This window comes from Lycorma delicatula, chromosome 4, assembly GCF_047948215.1.
Source record: "Lycorma delicatula isolate Av1 chromosome 4, ASM4794821v1, whole genome shotgun sequence".
Taxonomy (NCBI): domain Eukaryota; kingdom Metazoa; phylum Arthropoda; class Insecta; order Hemiptera; family Fulgoridae; genus Lycorma; species Lycorma delicatula.
In genome coordinates, this window is record NC_134458.1 from 215108991 (window position 1) to 215129042 (window position 20052).

General features: G+C 29.6%; 1 long non-coding RNA gene across 1 annotated transcript in view; it reads right to left on the minus strand.

The window, feature by feature from the left end:
• LOC142323022 (uncharacterized) overlaps positions 1-19769 on the minus strand; it is a 64122-nt gene extending 44353 nt beyond the window's left edge. The window contains exon 1 of the long non-coding RNA XR_012756000.1: positions 19619-19769. This is a non-coding gene — a long non-coding RNA (uncharacterized LOC142323022). The remainder of the gene's footprint in view (positions 1-19618) is intronic.
• Positions 19770-20052: the final 283 nt, after the last annotated feature.

A 20052-nucleotide genomic window follows, 5' to 3' on the forward strand; every position in this document is an offset into this window, starting at 1 on the left:
ATCGGTTCTCCAATTTGAAATCTTTGTCTAGTCAGCTCAATATACTCGTACATAAATAAATCCATCCGGAAAAGTCTTGTTTTTTTATCTTAATGTATTTCTTAGTTTGTGAAACAACAAGATTTGTCAAAAACCCGATAGGTGATTCTTTTTTTATTGACAACCATACTTTCCCTTATATATAGTCGAGAAAGTAAAAAATAATGAAGTAACAATAATAAATATGAGTTAATTACTAAACAATATGAAACACTTGTAAAGAAGTGTTTTTAACAAAATTAAATAAATTAAAAAAATTATAACATTAATGAATTATTTCTTAATAGTTTTTCGGAGCTAGAGAATTCGTCATAAAAAATCATGCAGGATTTTTTTTCCTCTTCTTTCAAATTAAAATAATTTACTTATTTCAGTATACATTTTATGCCTAATTTAATAAAATCACCCATATATGGAGTTTTTTCACCATCGAGTTTTATTTATTTTTTGTTAAATTTTACGTTCTATGTGAATTTATTGTTTTGTCAATTAATATATTTTATTTTTATTTACTATTTAATAAAAACGAACAACTAACTATTAAATAACTAACCACTTAATTAGTCTCTTATTTAATTTATTACCGACGAGTTATAGTAGGTTAGAGAATATGTGTGATTATTATTATATTTATATCAACCTTTGCTGTAATACAGTGGTAAACACTATAAACTTAGGCTACTAGTTAAAACGTGTTTCTATGCAAGAGGTTGTTTCATTCAATAGAACTCCATACAATGAGATAATAGAAAACATTATACAAAATACTGCAGTGCGCACTTAGTACTATTTCATGATATTATGTGATAATGTTGTTGAGCATTTATTATATAAAGTTTACTAATGATAAAAAATAGTTTGAATTGGTTATCTAAACGTTATAACATGTAAAACTTTCATCACTTGCAAAAATTCATCGTTTGTATTTCTCTTGTAAAAAAGTATACTTTAAAAGAAATTTAAATTAATTTTTTAAGCAGGTTACCACCTCATTACATTAAATTTTTTATTCTTTATCTGATTAAAATACTTTTAAAAAAGCTTAAGTACAGTTTAAAATAATAAAAAATGTATTATTAGATACTAGTTCTACTTGTCATTGTTAAATTTACATTAACAATTTTATAAAAGAACATACAAATAAAAAAAACAATACTTACAAATAATATTATTTTTTTTTAATAAAAAACGAAATTCAAATACGCGCGCGCGCGTACACACTCAAACACACATTTATACATGTCTCTTATATGAAGCAAAGAACACATGGTTTTTTTTTTAATCGACATTGGTCTCTGTAGGACCACAATAAATAGTTACATTTATTGTCATCTCTTTTTTTTTTTGTACTTCGTACGCGTACTTTTTGATGTTGCGTGTTCTTCTCGACTTTGCTAAGTCCATTTTGTTCTTGCTCTTTCCTTCTGAAATCTTTCACATGTTTTGAGATTTTTTCTGAACGTCGTGTGTTTCTATTTTTGCTTCTTATAGATCTTATTTGACCTGTTTGAACCACTTGGTAGTTGTTTTTATGTTGTTTCTTCGGTCAAAGATTTCCTTGGTTAATCTGTTTTCATCTATTCGAATATATTTTGTGCAAATTATTAATTGTTTGAACTGCAACTGATTTTTAACGAAACAGTCGAGTTAATTAAAATATTATTCGTTATGTTTCATTTTAAAAACTTTTATCTGGTTTTTTATATATAATCGGGAAAAATTATTAATCTATAACGTACTTAATGGTACGTACGTAGTACTTTAAATTTTTAAGAAAAAAATTTGGGAAAATAAACTTGTAAGTTGACATAATTTTTCGCTGAATTATTAAAATTTATATTATGATCTTTTGGCTAACAGTTACGTTTCAGTCTTTAAACTTTTGCCACAGAAAAAGTTCAAAATGGATATCTAGACTATTTTTCTTGGGATCTTATAGCAATGCTTTCTGACTTTTGCTAATTCTTACTTGAAGTTAAAGCTTTACTTTTCCCTCCCCCAAAAAAATTAAGAAGAAAACAAAATAAAAAATGTAAACCGTTTTTTAAACCTTTCATAATCATCCATCGTTCTTTCTTTTATTATCTATTTTTATAAATCCCGATCCCTTGGTTTCATTTTATGTTCCAAAATTTATATTAAACTACTACATTTTTCGGTAAAACCTCTTATAAATTCTCTGTTGTAATATATTACAATAAAACATTTACGTCAGTTCAAGTTGTTCTTTTCATATATATTTTTTCTATTCTTACTTTTGTTACCACCTACTCAATAAATTTACTTCGTTTTTGCAGCGACAAGTTTCATTCTAAAATTTAATTATTTTTTCCTTTCTCTTGAATTCCTTCATTTCATATAATCTATCCCTTATGCCGACATATAACAAAAATATAACATTAGAAATTTCTTTATTTAGTTTCTTCAAGTACTTTTTTCTTTTATTTCTTTTTAAAGAAAATGAAAGAATTGTAATAAAATATTTTATTTCAGTTTTCTGAGCGATTTACGTGGCCTACTCTTGTTAGAATCCCTAAATCTATATCAATATCATCCTTTCTTAAAACTGCTCCTACGTGCATCCGTTTATGTAAGAGGATATTGTGTACAATGGTGAGAGAAAATGAAAATAATCGATTTGAAAAAAATTGTGAATGAATATTTTTCCACCAAAACGAAATATTAAATTAAAATCTCTTTCTCTTTTTTACAATACTTTCTCACCCCTTCTTTTGATTTCTTCTTTGTCTTTTTATATAAATATGCACATACCACTTTTTATGAATAAACCAGGAAGGTTTCATTATCGGAATTAAAAAAGCAAACCTGGCCTAAAAAGAATAAAATGTTGAGCAGAACCAGTCAGAAGTAGCTATATTTCATAAAAACAGTTTTTTTTATCAGCACCATATAAAGACAAAAGAGTTAAATATAGCGGGATTGTAAAGGGATACCACAAAAATTAAAAAGTTATTCAAAAATGAATGTAAAAAATTTGACAGCATAATTGTAATACTTTTGTGGCATTGGTTATTTATTCTTATATAGTGGAAAAATAATTAATGATACATGAATAATGTTTAAAGAAACTTCAAAAAATCAATATTTTTAAACTTTGATCGGCTTATCCACCCCCATTATTGTTCCAAAAGTATTTTTATTTTAGCCACTTGTACTATGCTTAGAAAGACGTAAAAGTATTCGGTTAAGAAATATTCAGTAAATTAAAAGATAGTTTTTTTTAATTCCTCGTCAAGGGGAGAATTTGGCGCAAAATCGTTTTTTAAATGACAAGATATGGACGAGCTTAATATAAAGCGGGGTTATGTTTGCATAATTTTGGGAAAATTGTTTCTAAAACTTTACTAACTGTCACATACACACGAGTCTCTGTGCCAGATTTCATCAAAATCGGTTTATTCAGTCAAAGGTTATTTAGCTTCAAACATTCCAATAGACGTACGAACATTACTACCACATAATTTTGCTTGATAGTCCCTGGGTCATACTACGTTGAGAAATGCAAAAATCCCATACTCCATTTTTTGACCGATTACTATATTTTCCTTCTTGCAGAACAGATCTTAGAGCAACGATGCCAGGAAAATAAAAAATTATGAATAACTTAAAAAATCCTCCAGGAAATGATATTTACTAAAGGACCTGCATGAAATTATTTACAAAAATAAATTAGACTTAATAATAATAATAAGATAAAGAAGAAGGATGAGGAGGACAAAAGAAGCAGAAGAAGGAGGAAAACAGTTTTCTCCTTTTAAATCAATTTTACCTAGGTTTTTTTAGAAAAACGATTCTAGTGAATTCTTTTAAGCAATAATAGATTGTATGAAAATAAAGTTTCATAATCTTTGGCTCCTCAATTCTATCGCCATTTTAGATTGGCTAAAACTGATTTTCTTAATAATGTATATATCAAAATGGAATTCAGATGTCCACTACTTTTAACTGTTTTTTCTTGAATTAAAACATTAAGTTTAACAGTTGTTTTACTGAATATTTTTTTTTAAGTATACATCATTTGCACGTTCCTACCTTATAGCTGAACAAATGTACATTTAATTTACTTCATTTTAAACAGTAATAGACTCTACCTTTATGTTTATTAGTTCAATTTGATTAAATTTACTTAAAAAACCAAACCGCTATTTGATTATATTTTTGTTTTACGTACTCTTAAAGAAAAATTAAAAAAAAAAAAGAAAAAAAGAAGATGACAGATTTAGTAATGATTTTTTATAAATTTCAATTCGATTGATTAAATAATTCAGCTGCCATCATAATTTTACCATTTAAATCTTCATAAAAACAATCATTTCAATTTTTTTTTTTATATTTTAACTGTACTGCTTTATTCTTAAATCTTTCTTATCGAAGTTGTTTAATATTTATGTTTATTACAGAAATGTAGAAATTCTATCATCTCTATAGAACGTGTTAAAGTGGAACAATATTATTATTAATAATAATACAAAATAGACGTAATTACATTTTTTAATTTTCGAATGTAAGAAAAAATTGATGTACACTAAGTAGACTTTATGGGGAAGTATGTCGCAGTCAATCTTCTCCTACCACTTTATTTTAATAAAAACGTTAAGTTTTTGTTAAAACATTCCTGTTGTTTTGGACAAAAGTTACAACTGATTTTATACGAGTCAACTTCTCGTATGTATTTATTATATTATATATATATATATATATATATATATATATATATATATATATATATATATATATATATATATATATATATATATATATATATTGAACTTTTTAACAATTGGTCTTTCAGTATGTAAAATAACAATAACATTTTACTGCAGTTTTCAGAGCATAATAACTAAACAAACAATTTATGAAATATAAAGTACCGTTTATAAAATATAAAACATTGGAAATGGAATTTTATTGTTAAAAACCTTTAAAAGTAAAATTTTAACTACGTATTTTAATACTCTGGACAAATCTATATCTTTTTTTTTTACTGGAGATATAAATTTTAAATTATAATACACCAGTCTGATTGTTTTGTTTTAATAAAAGTGCTTTTATAGGCTCCTCATTAATATGTAGATTTATACGATTTCATTTTCATTAAAAATGTACATAATATTTTGGCTTAAAAGATTTAAGAGATTTGAATGAATTTTTTAAACTGATAAAAAAATTAATTAAAATTGAGGATTTGTGTTGACCTGACGGAAGATTGATAGCTGATCTTAGTCCTTGATAATAGTTTTCTTGTTTCCAATTTTATGGAAAGATTAATGTAAGAATCGTTTTCTTCTTTTTTATCAATAGTACAATACACGAAAGATTTTTCTCGTACTAGACTTTTTTTGTCATAATTACCTCTGCTACCATCGTTTTATTATTCATTCCATTCTTTTAAATTATTTACTCGTTCTTTTTAATCACCTTTTAGGTTATACTTTGATCTCTTTGCTGGTCTTCCACTAGTTCCTTTCCTTCATATCTCCCATTATACTTTGTGATGCTCTGTCTTAAGTCATCCTTTAGGCTTACCAGTCCATCTAATTATCGTTACCCTAATGTTTTCTTAAATTCTTTATTAGATAATATATTAGTTCTTAGTCTTTTAGTATATCCTACTTTACAAGAAAAAAAAATTATAAACAGGAATAATAACAACTTAATAATACTTCATAAATATTTTTACAGAGGGAAGGAGCTATAACCCTCATCTAGTATTATTGATAAAATGAGATCATTTATGTATTTTGATTGACTTACTCATTGTACATTCTCCATTACAAGTTTTACTTTTGTTATTCAAATATAGTTCGTTCGGAAAGTCGCTGTGCAGTATGCTTTAGAACATTCGTTTTCAAAGTGGGCGATAACGCTCCCTTGTGGGCACTGGAGACCTAGAGGGGGGCAGTAGAAGGCCCACAGAAAATTGGAGGCGTTCAGGCGGTCTAGAAAGATAGCAAGGGAATGGCTGATTAAAAAAAAGGCAAAAATTACATTTTCCTGATATTTAAAACTAAAATTAAATTCCTACCACACTAGTACAAAAAATTAAAGGAACATCTATGTTTTATGATAAAAAAATATTGTATTCAGACTACTTTAACTTTGCAACCAAGAGTCTTAGAGAGACGAATAAAAAAAAGATTAAAGCTTGAATACTCTATTTTTTGACAGTATACGTCAGATTTCAAAAATCATCAGATTAAAAAAAAAATAACTGAGAAATGAGCTTTTGTTAATGTTTGATCAAGCGCACAGGGGAAACGAATGTTTTTTTCAGTAAACTGCATTAAAAACGTTTAAAAGCTTAAGACGTTAGCTTTAATTTCTTTTTTTGTATGCTTGTTACACGGTCTTACCACCAGAAGTCGTTGCCAGTCTTTCGCCGCGATAAGGCAGGTGCTCGAACAAATCGTACGCCCTGAAACTCTGAACCTCCGTGAAAGGGAGATGGCGTAAAACCGTAGCAGCAGTACTCAATCAGCAAAAATTCAAAAACTGGGGAAGGTACACACTCGATCACCAGTTAAAAATAGCAATGAAAAAGACTCAGTTACAACGCATAAACTCTGTTCGAATCAAGAGACCAGAGTTTGCAGAGTGCCATCCTATCACCACTCTTCCCGATGCCGAGAGCAAACCAGCTTCCCTGTTAGGTAAGATGATAGCCGCGTTCTTACAACGTTCAAAAGCCGGCCGTATAGAGGAGACTCTTATTTCAACATCATCCTTCTGCAAGGATTGCCTCACTGCCTGCACAATTTCCTCACTGGTGGTATCTATGACGAGGTCCTTTAAGTGGACCATGGTCATTCTTGACTCCAGCCCTTTCTCAGACATGGTTACTTCTTTGAATAAGGTGGCTAATTTGTCCTTCAAGTTTAATTGAGGCTTCCTAAATTCCCCTAAAGCTTCTGAGGCTTCCTTCCCCTTTAATTTGACACAGTTCCTCGCCTCAACCCTTCTTTACAGACATTATCTCATTGGCCATGCAGCTATCCACCATTTGTTTAACTCTTTTCAGGAGATCAACATAGGAAACTCCTTCCTTCTTGATGACAACTGTTGTCTGCGGGGGTACAGGTTTATCTCTCCTCTTCTCTTCATCCGCAAGATACAATGTAATCTCAGCCCCCTGTCTTCTGGCCCAAAATTCCAAGGTTTTCCTGGCTGTGGATCCCAGTTTACCGCTGGTGGTTGAAATAACCAACGGCAAAGGCTCAACTTCATCAATCATCCTGAGCCCTGTCAGGATATGGTCTACTGCCTCCTTACCCTCTCCTACAAACCAGAAGTACATAGCTGTCTCCAGTGCCTGAGTGTTCCTCTTTAACTCCTCCTAGGCCAGAACCTCCTTAACCACAGCTCCAGGCGGAAGGATACCCGCTACAATCAGTCTCCCTGCGCCCGAGGCGGCCATACAAACATGTTTTGCAAAGGTCTTATTTTTGTCCCGCAGTAAATTGAGGATGTACACCTTTGCATTTTCTTCATCTTCCGGAGGGAGGCCCTTTTTCTCCTTGGTCTTCTTAAAAACTAAACTTTGCCACCTTTTATCGATGACCTCTTTTAATTCTTCTTCGGAGCCCAATTTTAAAATTTGTCTAAGAATCTCAAGATCTGCTCTAGTCGTCTGGTTTTGTTTATCGTAATTGCTCTTTCCTCTTGTAAGCTCTTTCACCAAATCCACAACATCTTTAGCATGATGCTGTAGGGCGAGCCACTGAGTCTTTAATTGATTTTTTGGTCCCCGGGTTAGTCCTGCACAAATCTGCTAGAGCCCAAATCTCATCCAGCAATAAATCAATTTCTGAGGACTCAGAGCCAACATTAGGCTCCCTGGATCCTTTCACAGGTCCATACGTCTCCATTTCCTCCACCGAAACGTCCAAGAGGCTTGTCGACGGAGTCACCCGAGGTCACTTCGCGGTCTTTGAGCTCTTCTTGAAGATCGCTCCCTGGAGATCGCTCATTCCGACATGAAAATTGACTTATTTTAAGAGATACACCTACTTTCAGGGAAATCTAACGCCACAGTAATGTCAAGGGTCAAAATCCAATATCTGTGACACCCCAGACGACCAGTTTTGAGGGTCAGGGGGGATTTTGGTGTAGATAAAATGTAACTCCTCGAAAATCTAATAAAAAAAATTTCAAGGGGTTAAGGGAAATCTACTCCTAAAAATCGAAAAAAAATTAAGAAAGGGCCCGATTCGCGTAGATCCGGGGGGGTTTTGGGATAGGATAAAGGGGACAGGAAACATGGGTAAAAAGAAAATTCCCCTTATAATCACACACTCCTTAGGGCTTAGAATAATTTCCGTACAGGCAACGAAGACGAAAAATATTTCTAAGTCCTTGTTTAGTACAAGGACTGACGTCAAAGACCAGTTGCTGCCTGCATGAGGACTTAGAAAGTCGTTCAAACCACTGCTTATAAGTATAACCTCAAAAAATTAAAAGTTACATAACCCACAAGTACCTGTGAGTAGCAACTCCAGCACCGGTCCCAAGTCTTTCCGGACTGTTCTTGCAACACTAACACTATTTTTAGCTCTTACAATCACAATCAGTATCTCAGAAACCTAATATTTCTTAACACAGTAAGTCAGAATATGCTATATTCCGAAAATCTTTAATAAAATCGTTAATCCGTTTCCAAAAACTCTAAAAATTTGTGTCCATATCCATAAAGCTTCAACCAACAGTTCGCAGTAGTCCGAATCCAAAATAATTATCAAAAAAACCACTTAAAACAGTCCTGAAACGCAGAGCGAAATAGGTACGTGCGCACACTATGAGTAACTCAACTCGACCCACATATATATTCTTCGTTTGAATTCAGTGAAAACAAGCAAAGCACACCAACCTAGAAAGTAAACAGGAACACGCACCAACCGACATCAAACCAACTAAAATAATCAGAATATCAATAACCTCCTAAAATAATCAGAAGAATATAAGTTAACAATAAATTGTAATTCTGTTTATGTATAAATTGTATGAATTTAATTAACACTTTCATATCTTTTTTGATAAAATTCATACATTTTATCTAACTTTATAATATAATCTGAAAGGATTAAATTTATATTAAAGTTTAAACTTAACTCTAATCTAATAAGATTGAATTATTCACTTCTTGGAGGTTATTCAAAAGTTTGTATTTTACAATGGATCTAATTTAGATATGAAAAGGAATATAACTTTATGTAAAAACATGAAGTCATATCGCAAATAAATTCAAGATATTATTAATATTCTGTTAAGATATTTATTTATTATTAATACATTTCTTTGACACTATTGTTTATTATTATTACTATTGTTTATTTTATAAATAAAACTACGATAGTGATACTTATTTTTGACTTCAACAAAGTGGAGTCTTTTGAAATTAAATTCAAATCAGCGGATAAAATTTGTTTTCATTTTAAATTTAAAATAATTTTTTTTTTAAATTGTAGTTTAATTAGTACAATTTACTTTGTAAAAAGAAAATAATATCCAAATAAACCACATTTTACGCTAGAAAAATTAATGAAATTGGTATTCCAAAACTGTTATTCTCATTTTCCATATTTTACAGTTTTTTTTTTTTTGAAAATATATTAACCTGATAGAATAATTAAGAAAAATGTTATTACTTTAGAACTTCCCGTTTTCAATCTGTTAGTATTTTTTTCAAAATCGGAACTGTATTTTTTTAATTTTTTATATAACACTTTGTTTATTTACATAGAATAGAATTCCAAAATTAAATGTAATATTGTTACATTATTTTATAGATACTTTACATATATAAATAATTTTTATTCGAAGTAATAAATTAATAAATTATTTCATTTACGCCTTTTCTTTTTTTTAAATCTCTGTTGAATAGTTTACTTTTGCATAAACTCTGTTTCTTCAGAACGGTTTTTTACGATAGATAAAAAAACATTATTAGAATATTTAAATTGTAAAGGTAGATTTTTTAAATCTAAGATGTTTTAAAAAAATAAAATATTTTACGTATAAGTTTTAAAAAATATTTAATGAGAAAAGGGATAGTGTTAATCGCGAGGATCCTATGCGATCAAAGGTTGTTTTAGATAATGAGATCTTCAAACGTGTAACTCTTTCGAGTATCCGTGAGATCAGAAATTGTTTTATATAATGATATTCTCGAACAAGTGAATTCTTTAAATACTTCATTCTCTCAATCTTTCGTACAATATAGATGAAGATATCAAAACACAAACAAACAGCTTCAGGGCAGTTTACAGAACTATTTGGCAGAATTTAAGATATAAACACAGAATCAGCCGTAACTTTGGAAGACAAATGTTGTACCAGTGCTTTAACGCGACTGTAAGAACCGGGTTTTGAGATTTAAAAATATAAACTATTTGGAGATAACATAGATATTTTTCTTGCGATGAATTAAGGGCATAAATTATCGGGGCAGAGATAGAAATGAATTCTAAAGGGATTTGCACATATTTTTTCAAAAATGAATTGCCGCATACAGGAAAAAAACAGTGGAACATCTAAGAAGAATATCTGATGACAGGCTATGTAAGGACGCCTATTATTACCGATGGGAAGAAGAGAAAGAGGACGACCAAGGAAATGCTGGCGGAACAGAACAGGTCTGTGACATAACCTGAAATGGAAATTTTTATGTTATTTATTTATTAAAACTTTAAATTAAGCTATCATTAAAAAATCCCGTTATAAAGATACCGAATTTTTTCGAAAATACTCGATGGTGATTTTTAAAAAAATAAAAAATATAAGTAAAATGATCTTTTTTTTACTTAATAAATTATTATCTACATTGTTAAGGTAAAATTTATTGAACTATTTATTCGATTTTTTCTAAAATAAGTTACCCGTTTGAATTGACTGAGTATTTAAAAGAATATTCATAATTAAAATACGAGCATTTGCCATTCTGAATGCAAATTTAACTTAATTTACTTATTTTAATCTCAAAAATTCCTCTTGTAATTCTTTATTCCTTATCATATTTTTGGACTCGTAGTTTAAAAACTTATTTTTTTTGTTCTGATATTAACCGGGTAGATATTTTATGAAAGAATGAAAATATAAATTAACTTTTTTTGTCTATCAAAGTAAGAAGACTATTATTGTAATGGTAAATGCTGTGAAACATATCTTATTTCAATAATTTTTTTTATTATATTTTATTTGAAATCTGTTATATTTATATTATAAATATAACAGATATTATATTATATATATATATATATATATATATATTATAAATATAATCTGTTATATTATCTTGAAGTAAATTGGATCACACACGCAATCACATGATAAAAGAGTTCTCAGCGAAACTTCTCAAAAATTACACACTGGTATTACGAAGAACTTTTGTGGCAAGCAGTGTGTGCACTAAATTTGAAAATAAAAATCGAAGAGATAATGCACTGCACTCACAACTCAACTTACACAAGATTCTGTAGAATCACTAAGGTCTAGAACGTGTAGCCGTTCTAATCTTCTAACGACATCCCCGAGTTCTAGGAGATTCACGTGGGTGAAAAAATCTTTTGATAAAATATTTTCTTTACTCATAAAACATATATATAAAAAATTTCCTCGGAAAACCTTTTGATGCTAAAGCGTCGAAAATTTTAAGATGAAAAAATAATAAATAGGTTTCATATTAAAATTATTTATAATTGTTTTGTTACAGGTATGTTACAAATTGATTGATCAACTTCTTGTTACTGGAAACCATATATTACGTAAGTTTTTATTATACTAATATATTTAACACTATTCTTTTTCTTAAAAATACAATCGAATAATTAAAAATAATGTAAAAGCTCTACCAAGAATATATTATTATTCTAACAAATAACTTTTTAAGTTATATAACAGTATACTAAATAATTGTCGTTTTATTTATACACTAATTTAGTTCATAGAGGTCTAATTTTAGTTCACTTATCTCATTAACCAACAAAAATATGTCATTAAGTTACTTTTGTACTAACACGATGAAAATTTTTATCGTAATGTAACAATTTTTATTTAGATAAGCTCAGTTATTTTTTACTATCTAAATTGAGAGGGGTAAGCTGAAAGACATTTACACTTTTAAAACTTCGAACAATATTATTATTATTATTATTCGGTTAAATATATACTTAGTTATTTTTATTTTTATTAATTAATTATTTAACAGTTACATCACCTAGTAAAGAAACTCAATAGTAAAAAAAAATGTTAAGCGAGTTCTTTCTATTTATAAGGTTCAAAATCAATGTGAATTCAAGATCAAATCTGTTTTTAATGTGTTATTTTTAATTTAAATTCTTTAGGTTATTAACACCTTGTAAAATATAATACAGAAACTCTTAGACTTTTTCAATTGTAAAAATTCCCGTACACATATTTCGCAGCAAATTTCACTGATGTATGTTAGCGGTTTTACACTCGAAAAGCGTAAGATTGTCAGCGAAACGTTATGTAAACTTACACTAATTTTTGTTTAATTATAACATTTTTTATTATTGTATTGCATTGTATTTTATGTGCTGGGTGAAAATTATAGTTTGGTATAAAATTAAAGATAAAAATTCATCTTGACTTATCCTTATATATGCAATTAAAAAAAAATTAATTATTGAAATGCGGCGTAAATAAATTACTATTCATTCCTAAGTGGTCTTTGGAGCGGAGGAACAAAAAACGTTTTTAAAGCAAACTCCTGACATTTTAAAGTTATTGGAAAAATTAAAATTCTTGCTTATATTTAATTTAGTGATGGGCATAATATCCAAAGTTTACCTTAACCTATTTCAATTTTGTATAAGTTAAGGAGTTATTCTTTTCCTTCTTTTCTTCACTTATCATTTTTCAAGATAAGATATTACGGTATCAAAATATTATATTTATATGTTTGTAAGATTTTTAATTACCCATTACTTTATAGTACGTTTCACTATGTATCAATAGTAAAATATTTATTGTTGTGTCACCAATCTCTTGATGAAAAATGTTTTTTATTAATTCACTCGTTCACGATACTACTTAAAAAAAAATTAATATTTACAAAATTATAATTTTTTTTAAGAAATGTTCATAAAAAAAAACCATAATTTGAGTAAGACAAGAAATTTGAGTAAGGTAAGCCAATACTTTTTGGTATTTTTGTTATTTCTCACTGAGAATTTCTATTCTAGCAATTTTTTTCAGGAAGACTAAATAGTTTTTTATTTCTTTGATACTCTTCTCTATTCCTTTCTGTTCCCTGTTAATCTTTTAATATGAAATAATTACTTATAACGTCGTAAGTCATCTGATTTATTTATTCCAAACTTGCCAAGTACTCATCCCTTTATTAACAAATTAAGTAAACCTGTATGTCTTAATACATATTCCTCCAGTCTAATTGATCTTTCATAAAGAGAAAAAGAGAAACTTGTGGAAGAATCTTTGTTCTCAAAAATTAAAAACCATCTAGTTTTTTAACATGCTCCTGGAACATTACTCGCTACCATAAACATGGTAGCGAGTTACCATGTGTATGGTTACCATAAACATGGTAACTGGTACCACAGGAATTCAAAGTAAAAATAAAGTAGCTAACAACAGTACATGTTAGTTTATATATAAATAAACATTATATTCTAATAAAAGTTTCAAAATTATGATCCTTTGTTCAATAAACATTCTTCTATTATTATTATTATTATTATTATTATTTCTTTTTTTTTAATATATATTTTGTTATTGCTTTCTTTTTTAACTACGAGTAAAGAAAAATAGATCTGAACTGTTATAAATAAACAGTACTCCCTGTTGCATTCTTTTCTCGGTTTTGGTGGAGTAATTCTTTCTTTATTTCTTAAGAAAATTTCAAAGAAAGAATAATTGTTTTCTTTCTCCGTTGTAAAAACACAATATATCATAAGACTTCATAAAAATATAAATGTCTCAAGGCAGTACTTTAATCTTCTTAAAATAATAAAATAGTAGAATTATAAACCATACATAATATTAAATTCAAAGCAGAAAATCAATGTATATTCTTAATAAAACAGATAATTTAGTTTTTTTTTTTTAATTGGTAAACAGAATTTCATTTCCGGTTTTAGTACCGATTTATTTTTATGAAAGTGAAAAAAGTTAAAACGAATTCCTTAAAATATTTACAGGTTTCATCTTTTAGCTTAATCGTTTCAATAAACGCAATATCTTGTAAGTAGCTTTTAGATCCCTCGTTTTATATTATAGGGTATACGCTATTGATAGAAAAAGGATTAAAGTACGTAGCATAATGAGTTCATTTATTTAAAAATTTAAGTCGGTCTTCTTGCGCAGAACTGCTCAACTGCTAATTGTTTTTATTCTAAACTGGACTCTGAAAATTATTTTTGAAATATTACGTAGTATTCTATCTTTTTATTTGTGTTTAACCTTACACTCTTTTTGTTTTATTCTCGGTGGATTCCAATATATGGTAATAAAAATACACTTAAAATCCATATGACTTATACGTGAAAACAAATTTTATTAAAAATGTTTTTTGCTATTTTAAACGAGTTTCCTATTCCTTGACAGGTATTACAAAATAATTATTGTCGGTTAGAATGAATTTTAACAGAAATTAAGTTTTGAAGTGGAAATCTGGATTTTTTTTTTGTGAGTCTTCAGTCATATTCGGCACTAATAGCGGACTGTAACACTGTTTTGATTTTTAATTTGAATTTAACAGGCTGGTTCCCACCGGATGATGGGGTACGAAATGATAAGACACCTTGATTTACAAATTGACTGACATTTAATGACTAAAAAAATGAATTTATTGAACACAATGATTGTAATTATTGAAAATGGACTATACACTTGCAAAGACACAGCTCATGAATTCAACGCTGCCCTTGTCCACAACGCTCACTAACTCCTTTTTAATCCACACCGACCTGCCCAGTCTCTCCACTCCAGCACTCTCAGAACACGCAATCACACAAACATACACATCCAAACGCATACGCCCCAACAAGCCAATTGAGTGGTTTGATGCACTTCTTCTTCCGTTCTATTTTCTGCCAGCCTTTTAACCTCAATTTTATCATTATCATACTCTAATTATCACTATCACATTTTCTTTTACTACATTTGGTTTCTAAATGTGTTTAATAATCCTTCTTATCTTTGTGTATATACAACCCGTCAAATTCTTTTTTTGGCATGACTCTTCCACAAACTTCTCTTATTTTTCTATACATCTTTGCTTAACTCTGCCAGCTCATACAATATTCAGAATTTTTCTTTTACACTGCATCTCGAAATATCTTTTTTTCCTTACTCCCCCACTCCGGACCCGCAATTAAGCATAGAACAGGGTAGGGGGTGTCCTTTCTACTCTAACAGCCCTTCCCACCTACCGGCAGTATGTCCGGCATGGCAGGACGGGCTGCCGGTCGGATCTTTATTTTATATTATATTAGTAAGCAACCCATTAGAGTACCCCCACTTCCTGAGCAGGTTATAGCGGTGTTCCTACATGAGGCTATCCAGTTGTACAGAAAACTACCACAAGGGGTCCCCGATCCTTCATCAAGAACGGCCCACCTCGGGGACCATCCTCTCCAGAACGAGGCTGCCCTCCCTAACTAAACACACGCATGGTTACACACGATCGAGGTCCCAACCGTCACGGGATATCAAAATATCTATTCTCTGTTTCTCTTGGTTCTTTATAATTTATATTTTGCTGCAATAACCCTCCATTCGTGTAACTTTAAAAATTTATCTTATTTCTAATTCTGTAAATGATGTCGGCATATTGCCGGTATAAAAACTCTCCTAGCATTTAGTTTTGATACCACCTTCACTTCGTCCATCCTTTATTACTTCAAAACAAAATTATGGCGTTTGATACGTTGTATTCACCTAAGTTAATATTTAATTTCACTTTATTCACTTAATTGTCCCACTTTTTATTACCTTGTTTTACTATTATTTACTTTAAGATTTAATCTCTTCCCTTGCAAGACACTATACAATTTATTTACTTCTAATCTAGTTCTTTAATTTCAGCTAATATAACAAAACCAACAGCTATTCTGATTTATTTTTGTCCCACCCTTTTCCCAACTGTCAATTATTTTTTATTCCTCTTATACTGTCTACCGGATGATTCAAATAAAACTACTTTATGTGATTAATTTAACAATAATGGTGCTACAAACGTTACATAGTTTTTAAATGTTCAGTATTTTTTGGAGATTACTCTACTTTTTTTATTAATTGCTGAAAATATCTGCATCAAGATACAGCCGAACTTGTCTTTCCATGATCCTGGTCATTCTATGGAGTGTTCCCTTGTAAATATCGTTGATTTTGCCCATAATGTTTTGTTTCAAACCACCTAATGTTCGAGAGCGTGTTGTAAATACACTTCCCTTCAGATAACTTCAAAAAAACTTCTGACGGATTAAATCTAGTGATCTCGGTAGCTATAAATTCCTGAAGATGATAAGGTCGTCAAAGAAACTTTCGATCAAAGCCGTGGACTCCCGTTAGGTACGGCATTTGGTTCCATCCTATTGAAAGTACTTTTGACATAGTTTAATTTCATCCACTTGTTAAATGAATTCTATGAAAATGCGGCGGTACTCTGTACTATACACAGTTCCTTCGAAGAAAATTGGATCCGTTATTCTCTATAATGATACTGCACACTAAACTCCGACTTTCAACGGGTACGTAGGCTCTTCATGAATGTTATGCGAATGATTTGCAGCCAAATACTGTATTATGAGAATTGACATAACCGGATAAGTGGAACCAAGCTTCATCTTTGAATCGAATTACGGGTTCTATGTCAGGATTTGCAACAAGGATCGCCTGGTACCGACAGAACTGTATTCTTTTAGCCTTAACGGGTTTCAGAAATTCACGAAATAGCCGTTATCGTGTATAGCCTCAGCTTAGTCTTCTTCGCAACTCTTTAACACATCAAGTACGAAAGTCCAATCCCCAGAAGTTTAAACGATCGATGTTTTTCAGTTTCATTCAAAGCATTTCTAATTTTTCTGACTTGCGAATCGTAGAGAGTATTGTCTTCTGGTCTGGCCTAACACCGATTTCCATCTGATGCGCCCTTTCCGTCTAGCTACAACCCATTTGTTATCCAGCAATGTTTCGAAATGAACAAACATATTTTTACTGCATCATGGATTATAATAGTGCATATGATGCATTATGACACAGTACTGAAACAATAATAACAATTACAACACAGTTATAAATAATAAAGACCAACCAGCTGTATGTGCGTCTTCTTGCTGATCCTGGATTAAATCAGTTATTCCAGTGAAATAAAGAAATTCATGAGCTTTATAAGAATCGTACTCTACAATTTAAAAACACACAGAAATGGTTATATCATTTTATCTTTTCTTTCTATAGAAGCGATACAAAAAATTAAAAATTAATCTATTATTTTAAAATATAAATTATTTTTAATCTCGTTTCATCTTTTGTATAAATTATTCAAGCCCGAATTTGGAAGTATGAACCGTTAAACTAATTGTTTTTTGTTTTTTTGTGCGGTGGAAAAAATTACTTTATTCAAATCTGAGGATTATTCTCTAACGTAAGAAATTTTACAGACTAACTTGTATAGATCACTTAACACACAACTGACCTCAGAAAGATAATAATTCAAGTTGTCTGTTTGTTACTCCTTTACTCTTGTTAGTCTGTTAATTTGATTATTAGAACGTTGGTCAAACTAAAAAAGGAAATTTTTCAGTTAATTATATAGAGTGATTTTGTTTTAAATCTGGCAGTAACACATCTCCACATTTTATAAGAAATGTAAAATATAAATTTAAAATAAATATATATAAATCTTAATATTTAGTGTATACATATATATAAATATATATATGTTTATTTATTTATAAATGTAAAAGTTATAAATGTTTTACATTTATAAGAAGAAAGTAAAAGTATTTTTTCTTACATTGTCTCCCTTCCACATCATATTCGTGTTTGATAATATTTTTTTAAAAAAGTGAAAATATTTTTTTTTTTTATTTAAAATTATTTTAAAAGTATTGCGAACTTTATTATTGTATTTTATTAGAATACAATACCTGTGTTTGCCTATTAAACCGGTTATAAACGCACGAACATGGAAAACTCTCGATCCATACCTTTATTCATTTACATGGAAAAATTGACACCATCTTTTTGATCTTAATAAAAGAAAAATAATATATGGAGTAACTTGTATTTAAAACGAATTAGTAGGGCTGTTTTCATGATTTTACGAATAAGAGGGCCGGTTACAATTATAATTAAAGTAAGTAGAAACTATTTTTCAATTACTTCAGTCGTTTATAGTAGAAAAGTTATAAATAATAATTAAAATAAAGATATTGTATTTAGAGTGATTATTAGTAATATTATAATATTTATTGGGTTTACAAGAAAAATTATACTTGGAGAAAGAAGAGAGGTCTCGAGCCTAGCATCTCAGTAAAGCCCAGTGCAATTTCATTTAAAATACACTAGTAGACCCGGCAACGCTTGGCTACTGCTAGATTTAGTATAAACTCGTTTATAGATTAAATGAACGCAGTTTAGAATTTGATAAAATATTAAAAAACTGAACATTACGGAACTTCTCAAAATTTAACCTTTCACTTTATAAAAGTCAGGATATAAATAAATCGTCAAAACAGCACTACTTATGGGATTTAATTTAAACTACTCTCAAACACAGTAATCGGTTCAAAATATCCCTAACTTTCTTTCTGCTGGTCAGATCGAGGATTTCAATAGCTTTAAACCTTCTCCGGACAACGCGGACCATTTCTCAAAAACCCTCGCGTAAACCGCTCCAGTTTATTTTTTTTTGTCTATAGCGGACACACATATTAACATTGCCTTTTATGTGTGTAGAAGAAGAAAACCTGTTTGTATACTTATTTGTTTGTTTCGTAAATATCTCGACACCGGCTCCACGTAGCGAATTTCTTTCTGCTGCTAAATATTTTTTGCAAAAATATTTATTTTCACGTAACTAATATATATTCTGAATATGAGCCAAATCGGACCGTAAATATAATTTTTCGAAGTATCTCGACCCCAGCGCTATCTAGCGGGTACAAACTAATTCAAAAACTTCGCTGGCAAAGACAACAAACAAATATTCATTTTTATATACGAATATGTAGATTATATCATACTTCTACAAATCACATTATTTGTAATTTTGTCACTACATAAGATACCCAGGGCAGTACCCAGTACCAGTTTATTTCTTTGTGAATTTACATGAAGAACGTGCGATCATCCGCTTGATCGTAATTAATAAATAACACGTTATAGTGTTGATTAGCACGTATATATCCAAATTAAGAGGGTTGGAATATGAAAAATCCATATAATGTGTACCTACAAAATGTAATTATATTTTTTAACTCTAATTTCAATGTAATATTATATCTGTGATAATGTTTGTAATAAAGTAGTATGCAAGCAGTGTTTTACAATAGATATTATAACATGTAGGACTTACGTACGTAACACTGAATACAAGGTAGTTAAAATCGGGGGAAGAAGTAAGGGTGACGACGACTCGTAGGATAAATAATGCAATTTATATTCAAATTTAGCCAAACAAACATATCCGATTAAAACAGTTAACATCAAACTACACACGTACACAAACAAACAAGTATATTATGTATATATGTATTCATAAACATGTATAAGATCGCGTGATGCTGTGTTCTAATTTGAATAACGTAAACTAACTGAATGTGAATTTATCCGTTTTCTCGAAAATATTATTTGTATACTAACTCTTGAGTGAGTAAAATATCTTCCGTCTCGGATTTGGATGAATTATTTACTTCTCTGAAAATACTGTAAAAAATTTCTGTTATAAGATTTAGCTGGTGTATTAAAAAAGAAACAATTATATGATTCATTTATTATCTAGACAGAACA